General features: G+C 36.6%; 1 long non-coding RNA gene across 1 annotated transcript; it reads left to right on the top strand.

The window, feature by feature from the left end:
- Positions 1-248: 248 nt before the first annotated feature.
- Positions 249-7,692, top strand: LOC143261155 (uncharacterized). The gene is made up of 2 exons (XR_013035373.1): positions 249-300; positions 5,183-7,692. It is a non-coding gene; the product is annotated as an uncharacterized LOC143261155 (long non-coding RNA).
- The last annotated feature ends 11,328 nt before the right edge of the window (positions 7,693-19,020 follow it).

Raw genomic sequence — 19,020 nt, 5'->3', positions numbered from 1 at the left:
CGAGCCGTGAGTCTGGGGAGTGGGGAATGCCTCGTTTCTGGCTGAGGAAGCGATCTGCCGAGAACGAGGATCACTGTCGCGTAGACCGTAGCGTTGGGTGTTTGGAAGAAATAAGTATAACTGTGACAATTCGAGCCGAGATTAATTCATACGAAATGAAGGAAGATAGCCGCTAAAGACCATAGGGCAGCAGGCGAAATAATAAAGGACAGTGCTGGCAACACCGTTGTAAAGATATGTCAAGATTAGTGACCGGCCAGGATCCGCATTCGTAACTGGGAATTTCTGATCGGTTTTTCGGTAAGTCTCATTATCAGTACGAATTTCTTCATTTACATTTCGATGGCTCGGACACCTTCTCTCGGCTGGGCTAATTATTCGCCAGTGCGAATTATTACACGCCACGTGCGTTACGCATATGGCGTCTTGAGAAAGCTTGCGAAACTGGAAGCACGTGTCTTCCACGTGGGCAATCGGTTCTTGCGGATATATGGCGTCGCGGCCATATTTATTTATATTAATATTCGGACAACTTTTAAAACGCCATAACTTGCTTAGAACTGGACTAAACAACTTGAATTTTGTTATTGCTTAGAATGATTAAAGAAAATAATATATGACGAAATATATATAACGAAGATTTAAGAAATGCATTTCGTAGATCTCGGTAATTTATATGCATGTTGAAAATTTCAGCGGAATCGGTTGACTTTGGTATAAGCGGTAAACAATTAAAGATCGCAAAAATCGCAGTTTTGTCCTGATTTTTAATATTTCTGTCCAATAATTGTGAGAAAGTTGCTGTTTTAAAATTTGTTTAATGCTCGTAACTATGACCTGGCGTTAACTGATTTCGATGAAATTTTCGGCATGCATGTAACTTATCGAGATCTACAATACGTATTTTTTTAAATTTTCGTTATAGGCATAGAAAAGTTAAAAAACGAGAGTTTTTCAGTTTGTAACTGGTAGGTTTATTTTAAGTGCTCACCTTTTCCCACCTCTTTATACACTACGTTCCACTCTCTTTTCTTACGATGTTCCTAATATATTTTCTTTGCAATATGTAAGTTTATTTTCTAATAAAATGTCGCTTTATGGGCATGTCTTGTATTTATTTCTTTATTTCTAGATATCTGAAACTGTTTCTTAAGTTGTTTAATGTAAGTATTGTATAACATACTGTATAGCGTACCTGATTATACATTCACTTCAGATTGATCCTCTATAACTTGAGATATTATTTTATTGTTGTTAAGAATATGAAATCCTTTATCATTTCCATCATTTTTAATCACATTTTCTACATCGCACTCTACGCAGTGTGAAATGCACCTTGCAACATTATATATATAACTTTGTGATCACGGTTTGTTCTACCTGATCTTTCATGCAAAGATGAATTACTTTCACCGACTTTTAGAAGCTGTTATTCATTTTTATTCCTCTATTCGTGTTTGCTGCATCATCTTCTTTGCATTTTAATATGTTATCTTTATAATTTTTTTATGATATATACAGTAAATCTACCAATGTTATATTTACGAGACAAGAAATTAATTGTTTCTGAAGCGTCTATTAATTTCAAATTTTTCTTCAATACAAAGCACCAATCTTTTTCTCTTTTCGTTTGATTTGTGTGAAGACGTAATGAGAATATAGTTTCTGGACGAATCACATACATACAAGTAACTGAATTAAATCGTTACTTATCTTACATTCTATGCAGGAAGACTATGCTAGAATTTCTAACTAAGAAACAAAAACAGTGTGTTGTATAATGGGTATGTCGCGTCGTTCCTGACATCCAATTGTTGGTAACGGGTTACTATGTTGGATAAACACAGTCCAGATAAACGGTGTTTTACTAGTTCTTGTACTAGTTGTTCTATCATTAGTATTTATTTAAGATTGATGTCGTTTTTAAATCTCTATTTTATACGATTTTAAGATTTGTTTATAGTATGTATTTTTTTTTGTTGCAACTTGAATGTCCGAATTATATATAATATATATTATATATTATCAAATATTTCAAGATTTAATGAAAAGTATTTGTTTAATATAATGTTTTACAAGTAGTGTATAAACAAGGGTTCGGACCTGGACAAACTAATCTAAATTGGAATCGAAATTGCGTAGGAACCGTATTTTATTAGGCTTCCCTCAATTTATTTTCTTTATTACATCACCGCCCAATGCTTCATCCTGTAGCAAATGATAAAATGTCATGGATAATAGTAAATCAAAGACCTATGCATATAAACTGTGAATCGTTTAATAGAGTTCGATGATGTACCTGCGCTGTTGTCTGTTTTTGAGTTGAAGTAAATTACCTCTCAGATGTTATACCAACAGAATTTTTATGATTTTCATTATTTTTATCGGTTTCTTTGCTTTTGTTACATGCTCCACTGCCATTAGCTTTATCTGTTTTTTCCGCTTCTTCTTCATTGTTACTACTACTGTCAATAACTATTATCTCGTCATTATTGAAGGGTTTTACCAGTCTATTAGCAAATAATGTTTGCATCTATAAAATAGCATGCGATTATCCAATCTGTCAAATCTGATAGTATATTATCATTTTTAAATGAGTTTGTTTGCAAGTATACATATACTTCTGTCTTTTCTTTTTGTGCTTCCTCCTTTCTCTTATCACAATAATTTTTAATTTCTTTCCTGATATTTCCAATATCTGCAGTTGTTTCAGTAGTTTCCAAACATAGCACAAGTTCTTTTATTTCACGACTATATGTAAAGAATTAATTGTAACAATACAATCGAGCTTATAATGGCAAATCAATATTTTGAAATATTAAATTGTATATGCTTGACCTCTGTAGGTTATTAAAAGCGTTAGTGTTATTTTTGTTAACAAATTTACCTAATGCTTTATTTAGATCATTCACTGTTAGTATTGTTCATAGGTTTTTATTTTCAACCAAACTGGTGTCCTTTTAGTTTTGCTTGTATGTGGTTTCCACAAAACCTTAATTCTCCTAATTAAAAAACCAAACACAAATTTTACCTTCGAGCACCTTGTAGAATATCGCAATTTTTGTTTACCTCAGTATAGCTCATAATGTCAGTCGTATCCTGGAGTACTTACCGGAACTTCTTGTTTTACAGAATACAATTAATTCGTGAGAATTAGCAACTTTATCACAATATTTCTGTACCAATCTAAAATACACATATTATTTATTTCCATTTATTACTTGTATTCGTTAATATACTAATAGAATCTTACCTGGTCGAATCGAACCGTTCTTTATCTTTCAAGTAAATTACTTTCAATCGAATATACGGCAAGACCAGTTGCTTCGGATGATTTGACAATTGTTCCGCGGTACTAGGAATCAATTCATTTTCTATGCATCGGTCGACGATATTGAAAACTGATTCTGATAGCAATCTATCATTGTTACTTTTTATATTTGTATCATTAAGGACCAGAGTGTCAAACGCAAATGGTCTAACGGTTTTTAATTTCAATTTCTTCAACTTAAACTTATTACCGTTTACGCTAAGTATGACAATGTGTTTGGCCTTTGATTCGCCTTCGCATAAAGAAATCGCAATCTGTAAGTGCGTTTCTTAAGCAGTAGTTTCTTATTTTTCATGCATCATAATTAATAAATAAATCTAAAAATATACCTGTTTGAGAAATGTAGTATTGTCTTTTAGAGTTAAACACGTGTGTGATACAACATTCCTGTTCCCCTCCCCACACGACAAAGTCAACAAAAGAGGGAAGGTGGGCTTCCGAAGTATATCCACGTTTAAGACATGGTGCACGTTTTTTATGTAAAACAAACAAATTAAAGCATTTCACCTATGAATGAAAATCATGTGCAATAAAAAAAAATGGAAAGACCTCTCAATACATATATGGATCTCATAAGTTCACCTTAAAATCGTTCAACATCCGTATTAATTTATCATCGTTCATGCAGCTTAAACCAAAAATTGCAACATGGGTATTACCCATTTTTATCATCAGTGGAGGAATGATCATTTTAGGGGTGGCTGTCCATTTTCCAAAATAATTTATGAAACCAGACACAGACAACAAGTCCATTTGGCCCATTTATTCCACAACCTATAATTTTGATTATAATTACTAATGGCTGAATCAATGTTGAAAAATCTCTGTACTTAAACTATTGATATTATATTTCTTACTTGGATGGTCATTTTTCCCGTGAATGGAAAATATTAGCATGTCAATATTAAAATTTGGATCCTAAAAATTTACAGTTTTAAAAGTACAGTGTGGGAATGTTAATTCTGGCTCGCTCAAAAATTGGATGTTAATTGCTCTGATGAAAAGACAATTATTAATATTTGTCGTACTTCAAATACCATCTTATATTGATATTATCATATCTTGCTAACCTGGGACCCATATAGTATTTATTTAACAATTCCATACATTTTAATTCATCAGAAGTTGTTGGTTTCGCATCGTGAAATAAATCTCCACAATGAAATATAAGGTCTACATTTTTTTCCTTGCTACATTGGAGTATTTCTTCAAAAGTATTAATGCTCTCATCCGATGACTCTCCTGCTTGTATAAATTAATTATTTGCAGTATATATGTGCGTGTGTTGCTGTCAACGGTCATGATGCTACCACTGAGTAACCACATCAATGGCCTTGCCATGTTTTAATTACTGTAATGTCTCCAGTTACATTTCGAAATATGTATTCTTCGATGCATTCTCGGCATCGACTAGCGTTTGATGTTTCCAGGATTACAGAACCATATCCTTCACAATGACAATCTGCCTCACTTCTGTGGTTTCCTGCGATGGTATGCCAGCAGCCTTCAGGAAATAATTCTCTTTCTTCTGCTGCCACTCGAGACCAACATTTTTCACACAATTTGTATTCTTCAGCTTCAAACACGAGTTGCATTTTCCTTATACATTAGCATATTAAGAGATCCTCGTGCACCTCTGGATAATCAGCGGGATTTACTTCATCCTGAAAGTGATTCCAATTTTTAATTTGTGTCGGACGAACTATCGAAGACGAAGGAGTGTTTTAATTTATCCTGATGTTTCGCGATTAGGTGTCCGGTCGCATCTGTTTTTAAAATTGCATTATTTATATCCGACATCTACTATCTCGTATGGCCCGATGTAACGTGGATCGAATTTACTTGTTTCAGGTTCTTTTTACACATGGACGTATTACTCCACCATAAGTTATGTCGGATTAGCTCACTTATCGTAATTCCCGAAGATTAATTCGTGGGATGTGAAATTCGTAGCTTCGTGGACGGAGGTATTTATATGAAATCATGGCAAATGGTAAGTAGAGGTCCCATTCTTCATATGACTCGATGTATTGTTTTAGATGTTCTGTTAATACAATATATGGCTCCTTTTTAACGATCCATCTCGGCAACATGTAGCATTAGTTTCCCAAGAAACTAGTGTTTTCATCTATCGAAATGGATTTTGGTGTCTCACATATTGCAATGAAATGACTCGCGGACGCGTCAGCTATTATCATGGCTTTAATATCTGATAAAACAACTGCTAACCAATACTTTTTTAAATTGTCTCGCATAGTTAAAATGTAGCGATTTCCATTGATTGTTTTTGGAAGTAGTCCAAATGTGTCGATGGCAAGTTCGTCAAAAGGTTCCAGAGATGTGTCCGTAATAATCACGGGTTGACGGGTTTTGTTCTGATAAGTGAACGAACGAATTCTTGTGAATCTTTTCTCATTTCGGGGCAGTCATATTTTTCTTTTAACCCTTTCGGTACGGAGGACCTGGCCGCGGTTATACATTCGTGGAACGAGGAAGTTTTTCGCAAGAGTGGTTGCACTGTCCGACAGCGTAAACCGCGAAAACATGTTTTGCGGCATTCATAGAGATCTCGAGCGTGATTGACACTAAACTTTTCATTCGGACCGCGACATCGGTTACTGACGCGGAATTTAACGTGTTTGAAAAACATTTCTAAAATGTTTATACTGCTTTGTCGTAACCTAAACCAATCCTCGGCAGAAAACCGAGATTTCGACGGTATCTTATCTCGCGGATCAGACGGAAGGACAGACAAAACAGGCATGGCGCTTAACGTTTTAAAATCATATCTTTTTCTTTACAGTACATTAATTAAAGTAAATAGCATTGATATAAATAATATGGTCCAATATTACAAAATTAAAATAAATAATAAAATTAATAGTGTAACATAATAAATAATAAAACTAATAGTGAAATATAATCAACGACAAAACTAATAGTGTAACTTGGTGTGATAGTTTTCGTAACAAGGGGAAACGCGCAAGCCCACATTACATTGTTCGCACTGATACTTGGATTCACGTCCCACACCACCGACTGATATATCGAAGGAAAATGTCCCCCTGTGAGCCTTGTGAGATAATTACTTCTTGACTTGCTGCACCGATGATATTCATGATTCTTGTGTTATTTTTCTAATATTTCCTTAATCAACTGAAGGTGAAATTTCGCCATTGAGATTTGTTTTTTTGTGGTGTGCTTATATAGGCAGTATGCGTTCCACACGCAAATGTCGATCAAGTGGAAAAAGAGAGAGAGAGAGTATTTGCGATACCACTTTAAACTTTTGCGCGCGCGAGTTGCATCGATAGTAATTATCACCATATCTGATTTATCGATTGTACTCATTGAAGAGTTATAATCTATTACGCATTTGGGCTTTAGAATAATTTCATTTTTTCTTGACTTCTTAGGTACTTCTGCAAATTCTGCGGTATGGATAGTGTGAAAAGCATATAAAATTTCTTTCTATCAAACCATTTTCATTGCAAACAGATTTTCAGATGAGCGGAACACTGCCTCTTCTTTTTTCAATTTATCAGTTATTTTAAGCATCTCTTTCCGTCTTCTTTGTACAGTGCCACAAGCGTCCGTACTTTTTTCGTGGAGTAGGTTGAACAATATGGGACTGGAAAACCAGTTGTCCAGATAAATACAATAGTCTTAGTTGCCAACCCAATGGCCTTTGTTCAGAAAAGGTTGCAAAAGCGACATTACAATGTTCCCTGGCTTTCCAATATATTGATATTCGGTAGCTACAGTAGCACTAGCCCCACAATAAATGATTATATCTTGGATATAACCCGTCTTGCAGTCACAAAGTAGGAATGATTTTATGCCAAACCTACTCCTCTTCGAGGGAATATATTGTTTAAACGAGAGACGGCCTTTGTAGAGGAGTAGACTTTCGTCTATACATAACCGCTGGTATGGCTGAAATGCATTGATAAAAAGATGTTCGTAGCATTTCCACTACTTCATTTATTTTGTGTAAACGATCGGCAGTGTGGCCGACTATGTCCGTAAAATGCAACATTTTCAATAATGAAAAGTAGCGATCTCTACTCATAATTTTACTGAAAATATCGCTTCGGAGAAACTTATCTTTAGACCAATTTTCATTTAAGGATAGCTTTTTGGTTCGCGTCATTAATAACGACGCAGCAGTAAAACAATATAATTCATCCACTTCCATCCCTTCTGAAGCGTTCAAGTGATCTCTTTTGAGCTGTCGACACCGGTAATAGTTTGTTTTTTGCACAATCAATTTAACTAAATCTTTAGAAAAAAGCAGTCTGAAGTAGTCCAAAATTCTCGACGAACGATTTAAATTGTTCCCTACTACTCCCGAATGATGTGGCGTAAAATCATGAATTTTTGGACTAAGCTTCTTTGATGTCCATTTGATGCTAGAAGGAGTATCAATTCGTACTTCAGGCTCTACTGCTTCTTCAGATACCGAGGTGCTAAGTACACGTGTTCGATTGTTCCTCCTTTTGCGAAATGCTAAATTATATTGATTTTCTTCATCAGAATCTCTTTTGGAATCAATGATTCCCTTTATCCATTGTTCTCCTTTCAAGCGTTTTACACTCATCCTGAAGGGAACTAAATTCAAATTGTAAGTTATACATTAAAAAAATTAACGATATAAGCAAACATTCCAATTTGTTTTTCGTAGCTTATCTATATATTACAAAACATATATAATTAAGGCACGCTGTTGACTGTTACTAATTATATATTATAATGGAACGATTAGAACAGCCGGGAATTTTAAACACAGAATAGTAAAGTAATGTGTACTATAGAGAGTAATCATACCCACATAACTTTCCGTTGGTGCTGTTAACGGTGCCCACATAAAGTGCCCACATAACTTTCCGTGGATGCCGCCAATAGGCGGCGGTAGTACCGAAAGGGTTAATTGATTTAAGGTTTCCGTTACACCCTTGTGACCTGCGATTAATCTACTGCGAGCTTCTTCTATTAATTTTCATCGAATTTCATCTACTGGTGTGACAATGTTATCCGTGTTCGTAGGTTGTGGCAAAACTGGGCTAATATCTGGTTCGTCTCCATCAGTTGAACTGCTGTTCTCCTGGGATTTAGATTCGTAATCAGGTATAGACTAAGTTATACTTGGTTCACTGATCTTGGCAAGTGAGATTATTGGTAGATGTAATGGCGTAGATGAGGCTCCTGGGAGATTGTAGATGAGTGGAGTTTGCATCATTGTTTCTTCTAATCTTGGCTTCGCTGTTATCACAGTTTCATCTATTGAATTGCGTTTGCAAAAGATGCTTGGGTCGTCGATTTGGTTATTTCGCTATTTGGACGTTTGGCTCTCATTGAGAGTGTGGGTTGTGGATGACTTAAATGAATTTAACGCTGTCTTAAATTCCCACGTTTTCGACGTTATGTTCGACGTTTTTTTCCTGTGGCAGAATAATTATTCTTGAGCGAATTTAAAGTATGTGGAAGATAAGCTATGAAAAATATGCCAGGAATGTTCTTCGTATGTCACACTTCCAGTGAACATTTTCTATGACTTCAATCAACTTTCTACTTGACATTATTAAAACCCCAGAGTAACTATGAGAAGAAAATAAAATAAAACATTTGTCTACAAACTCCTATTAAAATTTGGACGAAACACGCCTAAGTATTCTCCATGTTTTTTATTATGTTGACTTATATGACTAGACATTTTCGGAATAATAGAGAATGTTACTTTTCATCTTTTGTAATACACTGGTTTATATACACTTGACTAAACCAATTTCACACTAACCGATGATTTTCGAAAAAGGATTTCATAATTTTGGTATTTTCAATAATGTTGTACAGATAATAAATCTCATAGGTGTACTTTAAAAGTAGCTGAGAAAATTCTTTTTAATGATAATATAATAATTTAAATCTCTGTAGTTTCGGGAAAATACTCTTTATATTATACTATGTTGTAATGCCACATAGTGTTTGTTTTCATTAGTTTTATTTAATTTGATCTTATTTTTAGTAATAAATATTTAGCGTTATTTATGAAACTTACATTTGTAGGATAGTAATGCATAAATGCCAGCTGAAAACGTGATCATTTTTTTATATCATTATACTCGAGGTAGGAAAGTTAATTCTTAATTCTATCAATTCGTAATGAGACTTAATTCTGTTTGTACTATGCACAGTATTGAACTATAAGAATTATACATATATATGTTTGAACTGTTCAAACGAACACGGTAAAATATAGTGTATTTGTTTGTATGATAATAAGTTTGCTCGAAAAAATTTGAACGCAAATTGTTATATTAAGTTTAATGTACAATTCATAACTCCTACTATCGTATAGTTTAAAGCTAACGAGAAGACTTTTGCGACGAACATGCCCGCACTGTTTATAGTCATCTCCTCGTCAAATCTGAATAGTGCATATAGCGGCTTGAGTACGAATCATGCATAATTAAAGTGTGGATAGTAAAGTATTATTATACTACTTTCATGCTTACTATAGCGAAGACAACCTGCAAAATTGACATCACTTTTTTCATCACTTTTTTAAATCGTGGGTTTAAACATCAATGTAGAGTATTATCAGAATCTGAATCATAATGTTTTATGTGAAATATTATATAATAGAATGAACCATCTACATCTCACAGTTGTATGTATTTACGTAACCGGAGGATGAAGTTTTGGAAATATGTAGTACCCGGGAAGGCTCATAAAGTGCAGAAATAAGTTAAATGTTCGACAATTTCCAAAATTACTAGTTTGTTATTCTTCTCAAATTTCCAAATATGTTGCAAATGTATCTTTTCGTTGGGAAGGATGAATTGGAGGAAGGATTGGAAGGATGAATTGGATAGTGGACTGTATGGTAAAAAACGCTGGTGTAATAACGCTAAATATGTTTTAACCAATAAGATTCGTACAGAGGAGGTTATGATGAAATGTGATGATGTGTCGTGAAGGTCATGAATGATACGATTAAGCGATCAATTTATGGCTATAAAGCTGTATCGAAATTTGCAAGCGCAATCGATTGTAGCGAAGCTAGGCTGCAAGCGCAAAAGTATTACAAGCGTAATGTGAATTGCGCGCTCAAGAGCAGAGAAGAATTTCAAGCGTAACTATATGTATCTACGTAACAGTAGCTGATAACTGAGATGACAAATGAAAACTAGCCACGGTCGCGGTGTGAGGGCCTATTTATTTCGTTGTGAATATTGAAAACTAAGCAGCACTGAATGTTCGTTACAGTGCACGAGGGCAATGTCCTAACGAACAACGTTGTATGGGAAACGACGGAAAATAAATAATGGTCGCGCTAGAATTCTTATGCATCGATCCAAGTGATACCAGTAAAGAGGAGGTAATCGACTGGCGATTTAAAATTGATCGATTTGATTTTAGACACACGGGGCTATTTTCTTCAGTGCACTGGATCTGTATTGGAAAATTTATAGTTGGGTCGGGTTGTTGCTTGACAAATTTCCAATATTCGGAATCAGCAACGGAATCGCCAACATCTAATTTCACCACAAATGAAGAGTTGCATTAAATGGAACATTCAGATTGAGAATACTCCATTTTTTATTACTGCAGAGCTATGCATTCTTGGTAGTTTGCAGAACATTTCTTGTACTCTACGCGCCCGAAATAACTAAATGTTTTTTTGAAATGGTTATAATATGGAGGAAGAAAAGCAGTGTAACAATAGTCGTTGGTTTCATTAGTCGAAGGCAACTATGGCTGGATACGACAACGATACTTACCTAAGTATTAATTACAGGCAAATATAGCCATTTTCAAAGAATGATAAGTTAACTTCACAACTATCGACTTCAATTTCCAAAGTATTTCAGAATAATTGCTGATTAATTCAGGGTTACAAAATTTCAAATAGTGTACATAACTAGAAAAGTAACGCGCAGTGGATACATTCTTGGTATAGTGGCAACAAATATTAATCACATAATGAAAAATAGCAAGAATGCACGATTCCTAGTAAATATTGAAGTGGAAATACAGAAAGCAGGAATTTGCTTGCTTGATGATTTACAATTTTTGCCGTCAACAAAAACCGATTGGATCAACATGGAAATTGAGTGATGCAGTTTTCATGTCAAGATTCACGTCAGTGTTCAGCAGATATCCAGAGGACTGGTTCTCTGGGAGACTGTATGGCGCTATTGTGGAAGTAACCAACAAGAAAAGTAGGTCCACATTGATCTGAATTTCGACGTACTTTTGGAGCAAGGATTTGAGGATTGCTTTTGGATCTTTCATACCATACTTTCCTGAATTTGGTTAACAGTCTGAAACATTTACTTCTCGGGGTGAACGGGACCGGAAGTGTTTCAGTGATAGAAGAGGTCCTCCCGTGTTGGGAGGGGGGGGGTGACGACTCACCTCTTCTTTGAGGTGACTCGTCGCCCCCCGGCGGCCGTCGTGCTCAGGGCGGTGGCCCTGGGAACATCTTTGTGCGGCCGCCGTTGTTACGCAGTATTTGAATGACTTCGCTTTTTAAAAGAAGCTGGAAAGCTATGGCTTTTCAGCGTATGTTTATTTTATAACAGTTTCATAAAATTGATACATTTAGAGTGGGAACTTTTACACTGTGATCGATGTTCCGGGCCGATTATAAGAATGTCACTGCCCGCACGCATAATTAATGACCTATACATATCTGTGTCTTATCTCTTTAAGAGTGGGGGAGGAACGGTCATCGTTACAATACCTGTGTCTTACCTCTTTTAGAGATTAAGAGTGGGGGAGGAAGGATCATCGTTACAGCCGTGACGCGGCGGTGCGGGGTGCGGCCCCTCGCACCGCTGAATCAAGAAGATTCAAGGGGGGAGGATTCATCTCCCCCCGGGACGCGGCCGGCCACCGCTTTTCCATCCTGGTGGCCGGCCAGGCGAGGGGGAGCCCTAGTAGTGTTCTACAAGAGTTCCCGTGGCTCCCCCGTAATCCGCCAGCGACAGGCACAGTGTCCCTAGGTCGCCGTAGGGACTTTAGCGGGTCAAACCTTGCACTACCCCAGCTCCGCTCCCTCGAGCGGGGCGGGGGTGTTTGGTCAGCAGATATTCCCCCACGTTAAAAAAAAAGTGTTTCAGTGAAGCCGCATATTATCTACGAATCAAATTCTGCAGTAATGGTACCAAGAGTCATTGAAATCGTATCGGTAATTTTTCTTTACTCGTCATTAATTGCTGTCGCCTTCCATTAATTAAAAACTTGCAACCATATTTGGATAATAAGCAATACAGCTTCAGATGATTGATTGCCTTGCTACTTATTTCTACATTCAAATCCTACTGCCACTAGAGGTATTGCTTTCTTAAGTACGTTGGTCAATTTACTATGTACTTCCTATTTTAACACGATTGAATCAAAATCACTCTAGATTTATAAAAATCCATGTTGAAAATGATCAATTTGGACCATTCATTCGATGAAATTGATAACGCAGATTGTCTAGTTGTAGCAACTTTTGCGAGGACAAAACCTTGTTGTTGTCTATTAAGTAAGCTGCAAAGTTAAAAAGTAGGTGCGTCGAATCTTCTCAAGCAAACTCAAGCATTTATAGTATTGCAGGGTTAATGCAATTAATAATCTTATTTCTGAGGTTTTTCATAGTAGTGTTATTGGTTTAAACAGGTCTATGATTTATATTGGACAGTATTTGTCACAGTTACTCTTGTGAAATGGTATCATGTTGTATGTGCTTGAGTATGAACGCTGTGTATTTCGAATCAGAAATTTGGTACTACCACTGATTGTGAGACACTGTGTTGGTTTAGGTTGAAGTACGAAGAAGACTCGGTCAGGAAAGAAATTTTTCATTCGTACTGGAGGTTTTGTAAACGTTTTTAAAAAAGACAAATGGTGAATGTTTATATTGTTTATATAACAGTGCAATACATTTCTCGCAATATTTTGGGTCGTAACATTCCAATTTCAAAAAATCCTATGCGCTAACATTGTTTTTATGTGAAATGAAGTTATTTGCATAATTTTGGCTTGATCGAGTTTCGGAAATGTGTTCGAGGCTAGTTTCGGAATGACAATATTTTTTTAAGTAATTTTGACATTTTCAAATTTTGTGAACCTCATAGATCATTAAAACATTATATTTAGAACAGTAATTTAAATAATTAGGATATTCAAAAATCTTATTTCTCTATAATCAGAAATAATAAGTTATTTTTGATATAATTAATCAAGTTAATGCGAATCCTGGGGCGAATTTTACTTCTGTATTATATTGTATTCTATAGATGCTATTTTTATCGCTGCTATATAGGATGCTCTTTTCTACTACGTACGTTTCGAAATGTGGTCCTGATGTTTCCATGACACTCAGCAACTATCTGCTACCATCACGGAAGTTGTCGAGTTGTCTTCCGTCGGATACAGATAACGGCTTTGATTGTGGTAGGCTTCAACGAGTTTCGTCGTGATTTGGTAGAATGACATCATCCATTGGTTCGTTGAGTTCCAAGAAATTTCTGAGAATTTACCTTGACTTGGTACTGGAATTTTAAAGTCTAATGAACATTCGTTGATACGTAATATATATGCGACATTGTTGTTAATTGTGCCGTTATTTGTTAATTAAATTTAGATGTTACTTGTGCAATTTTCAATTTGTTAGTGTGTACTGTACGTAGATTACCTCCAATTAGTATTTCTATTCGGCAAGATTTCTACAACTTTGTGTGGACCACTATGTTGGTTACAAAATTTTCCTATTTTAGATTCTTTCATAAGATAAAGTAAATCTAATGGTTCATAAACTTCTTTAATTTGCAAATTTGAATTTTGTCGTTGTTTTCTATTTAACATTTCATCATAATTTTTAGATCTAGAATTTATTATATCGTTCGTCGATAATTGTCCGACAGGGATTTCAGGTTGTGGCGGTGCTTCTTGAGCTTCGGGAGTTGGGATGCGATTATGGGGATGAGATTATCTTCTCTTTGAGCAAGGACGTTTCTTCCATCCTTGTCCTTTTTCGTACTGGATCGAATATAGGCGAGATCTTTGACGAGACAGAAGATGCTATCCTTTTTCCTAATCACGGGTTGTATCTTGAATATCTATCCTTCGTTGTCTCTAGGTCGATGTAGTCGTCTTCTTTTTCCTAATTACGTCTCGGATCCAAGAGTCTTCTGCTGTTGTCGACGGTATAGTTCCCTTTTTATTTTCTACAATCGTCGGTTGTATAGGTAAGCACATTTTTGGTGGATTTTTAGATAGAGCATCTGCATTAGCGTTGGCTTTGCCCCTTTATATTCTATCTCGTACTCATATTCCGCTAATTTCAACTTCCATTTCCACGATCTGGATATAGGATCTTTAATCGAGTGTAGTCATATTAAAGGTTTATGATCTGTGATAATTCTAAATTTTTGTCCATACAAATACGGTCGAAAATATGAAGTACAATACACAATAGCTAAGCATTCTTTTTCTATGGTAGAGTATTTTTGTTCTGTAAAATTTAATAAGCGAGAGGTGTATGCATTAGGCAAGTCCTTTCCAACAGGTCCTTGACTAAGTATCCCTGCAATGGCAAATTTTGATGCGTCGGTTTTTAAATTAAAAGGTTCATTGAAATTTGGGTATTGCAATATGGGTTTTGAAATAAGTGCTTCCTTAAGTGTATGGAACGATCGTTCCTGGTGTTCCTTTTTTTTTATCGTGGGGGAAATCTGCTGGCCAGACACCCCCGCCCCGCCCGGGGGGGGGGCGGGACGGGGGTAGTGCGAGGTTTAACCCGCTAAAACCCCCACGGCGGCCTAGGGCCCTGGCGATTACTGGGGGAGCCACGGGAACTCTTAACGAACACAACCGCGGCTCCCCCTCGCCTGGCCGGCCACCAGGAAGGAATGGCGGTGGCCGGCCGCGTTCCGGGGGGAGATTTATCCTCCCCCATGAATAATCTTGGTTCGGCGGTGCGGGGGACCGCTCCCTGCACCGCCTCGTCACGACGACCGCTTTTCAATGAGGGTGCCCAGGGCCCCCGCCCTGGGCACGGCGGCCGTCGGGGGCGACGGTGTCCGACGCCCCACTCCCGGTATAGGGAGGACATCTTCGGTTGGCGGGCGGCGGGCAATTAAACCAGCATAATCTGGTACACCCGCCGCCCGCCTATTCTCAGCTGCTCGGGGGGGGGGGGGCTCTAGGCGTGGGCGCACACGCCGCACCCCCCGCTCACGGCGACCCCGCTCGGCAGCCGCCTTCTGCAACATTACCTGTTCGCAGAAGGCGATGGCTGCCGCCCATTTTCTCGGGCTCTCCAGCATTGCCCCAACTAAGCTGGAGAGAGCGAGGTCGCGACCAACTTCCCTTCTTAGGACTCGGCGCAGCACTGAAAAGGCGGGGCATACCTCCAGTGTACTTTATTCTCTACCTGCTCTCTGGTAAAGTGATATTTAATATCGATATGTTTTGATCTTTTGTGACTAGAGAGAGTAGGGTTGTTTGCAAAACTAATACAACCATTATTGTCTTCGTAGATTACAATGGATTCTGATATATTTACTTTGATACTGGTTGGTAAAGATTTTAACCATAATGCTTCTTTAACTGCTTCAAATAAAGCCATGTATTCAGTCTCAGTCGAAGAGACCGCGACTGATGATTGCTTTTTCGTATTCCAACTAATTGTATATTTTTCGAACAATTTAAATATATAACCTGTTGTGTTTTTTCTATAGTACATATCGTTTCCATCCCAATCTGAATCAGCATACCCTGCTGTCTATCAAGATGTTATCATGTGTACCTCTTGTGTACGTTAGTTTGATATCTGTCGTGCCTTTCAAATATCTTAAAACTCTTTTAAGACAAATCCATAATTCCTTATTTCTTTTATTTGTGTATCTGCTTAAAATGCTCACAGCTACACATAGATCGGGTCGCGTACAGATCATAATATACATCAAACAACCAATAACATTTCGACAAGGTGCCTCATATTGTTCGTCTGAATTCAGGGCTTCATAATTAAGCTTACTTTCAAGTGGAGTATTTATGGGTTTACAATTATCCATATTAAATTTCTCCAATACTTTTCTAATATAAGTACTTTGGTCTAGAGTTATATTTTCTCCAGTCCTTTCAATTCTAATGAAACTGTTCATTACCTGTTCATTAAGTAGTCTTTGAAATTATTCATCGTTACGATATTAGCTGTCGCAACTACCAAATGATCGACATACAAAACTACATAGATATTTTTAGAAGTATCTCCTTTATCTAAAATATAAGTACAACGGTCAACTGGGGAATTCTGAAAATCTTTTTCTTTAACCCTTTCGCTACGGCAGTCCGTTCCGCGGGAGTAGCGCCACTGAACGGGGTACCGCGCCGCGCAGTGTGCACATCGCGCATCGGTAGTCTTCGATGTTCGCACGTACGTCTTTCAATGGTACTCTGGAATTGTCTCGTATGTATACTTTTTTAAGAGTTATGTAACATCTGTTTCGTCATATTATATAGAAAAACATAAAAATGAGTATATTGTGGGTATTCAGAAATTTACATATTAACAAAAGTTACTATTATTATAAATAAAAATACAGTTAAGGTAATTAGATATCAAATTATACAATAATTCTTAGTAATATAACTCTTTATGGTAGATTTTAAAGCAAGGTGTTACGCAGAGACCAACATTACAATCTTCACATTCATATCGAGTCTCGCGTCTTTTGTCGTTTGTCTATTAGCCGTAATGGATTGTTATTGCCTTTTTGATGAGGATAAGTATTATTCATATGATATTTTTGCAATAATTGTCGGATTAATTCTAAGTGAAATTTGGCTATAGATATCGGTTGTTGTGTGTTATGTTTATATAGACAGTATGCATTCCACACGCATATGTCCTGCGAATGGAAAAAATATTTACGATACCATTTCATAGATTTACGTGTCGAATTTATAGTGCTAATCACCATGTCTACTTTGTCAACAGTACCCATACAATTATTACAATCTAAGACGCATACTGGTTTGTGAATTTTCTTTCCTCCACGCCTAACAACCGTTGCAAACTCTGAAGTATGCATGGTGGATAACATATAAACTTCTTTCTTATCCATTCATTTTACAGCTAATAAATTTTTAGTTGAACGGGGAGATGCCTCTCCTTTTCTCAGTATATCAGTAATCTTTGGCATTCCTCGTCGTCTTTTTTTTATCGTCCCACACGCATTTGTATAATTATCATACAATAAATTAAACAAGGATGGGCTTGAATACCAGTTATCTAGAAAAACAGTGTGTCCTTTTCCTAGATAGAGCGCCATTAGTGTTTCTACTATCGCTCCCGATTTGCCGATTTCCTTATTTTGACTGCTGCACATAGTCGATGACCCGGCATAAATAATAAGGTCTTGTACAAAACCAGTTCGGCAATCACGAAGAATGAATGACTTGATGCCAAATCTACTTCTCTTTGAAGGAATATATTGTTTGAAGGAAAGCCTCCCTTTATAGAGAAGTAAACTTTCATCGATGCACAAGTCTCGGTAAGGATAAAATGATTGGCTGAAATTATTTCGGAGCATATCGACCACGTTCCTTATTTTATATAATTTATCATTGAGAGATATGATATTTTGGCTGAATTGTGTGTAGCATCGATAGCAATTTAAAATAGCGGTCTCTAGGCATAATCTCTCCAAAAATATCACTACGTAAGGTTAGCTTCTTATTGCGTGTCATTAGAAATGACACTGCAAAAAAGCGGTATATTTCGGATAGTGTCGTTCCTTCACTATCTTCCATATTATTGTTATTTTTTTTTAACCAATAGTCATTTGTTTCATTTACAATGTATTGCACGAACTCTTCTGAAGCAAAGAGCAAAAAGTAATCAATTATTTTCGCTAATCTGCTAATGTTTGCTATAATTCCTGTATTTTCAGCTGTAAATGGATGTATCTTGGGGATGAATGTGTTTGTGGTCCACGAATCGCAATAGTCGTTATTGTGTCTCACATTATTTTCTACTTCTGAGTCTGAGGTATTACATATATATCTTCTATTTTTGTTCAGAGTGAAATTATCTATTTTCACTCTCGGAACCATATTCGGAGTCGGTTAATCCATTCAAAACTAGTATGCTTTTTGAACTCCGTCCTGGCATTCTAACAAGGATGAAAATAAAAATTAAAAAGCAAATTTTACACAAACCTACAATTAAAAATTTCCGGTAAACGTTTCTAACCTCAACATCGATCTTAACTGTAAAATAAGACAATAATATTTTTAATCTATATCTTGTCCGACTTAATATCGGTTCAAGAGATACTTTATATTATAATCCTTGTTTTCTAAAATAGTTTTTTGCCTTACAAATACTTTACCATCCAATAGAAAAAAATTGAAGATTCTTATTTCGTATGTAAAATATGCAGGCTTTAGTTCAGTACGAGCTATTAGATTCAAAAGATATTCTACCGGTATAGTAGATTCTGTTTTCTAATGGTCAGCGTAGATGGCTTCGCGGACACCGATTATAGTCGGCACCCGTACACACAGCACGTCGCGCGAACACCGACTATAACCGGCATCCGTACACACAGCACGTCGCGCGGCCGCCGACTATAGTCGGTGTCCGTAGCGAAAGGGTTAAGAGCCTTTTCTAATTCTTCAAACCA

The sequence above is a fragment of the Megalopta genalis genome, unplaced genomic scaffold (genome assembly GCF_051020955.1).
Source record: "Megalopta genalis isolate 19385.01 unplaced genomic scaffold, iyMegGena1_principal scaffold0038, whole genome shotgun sequence".
Taxonomy (NCBI): Eukaryota; Metazoa; Arthropoda; class Insecta; order Hymenoptera; family Halictidae; genus Megalopta; species Megalopta genalis.
Note: the sequence above shows the minus strand (reverse complement) of the source record. Positions and strands in the feature narration are given on the sequence as shown.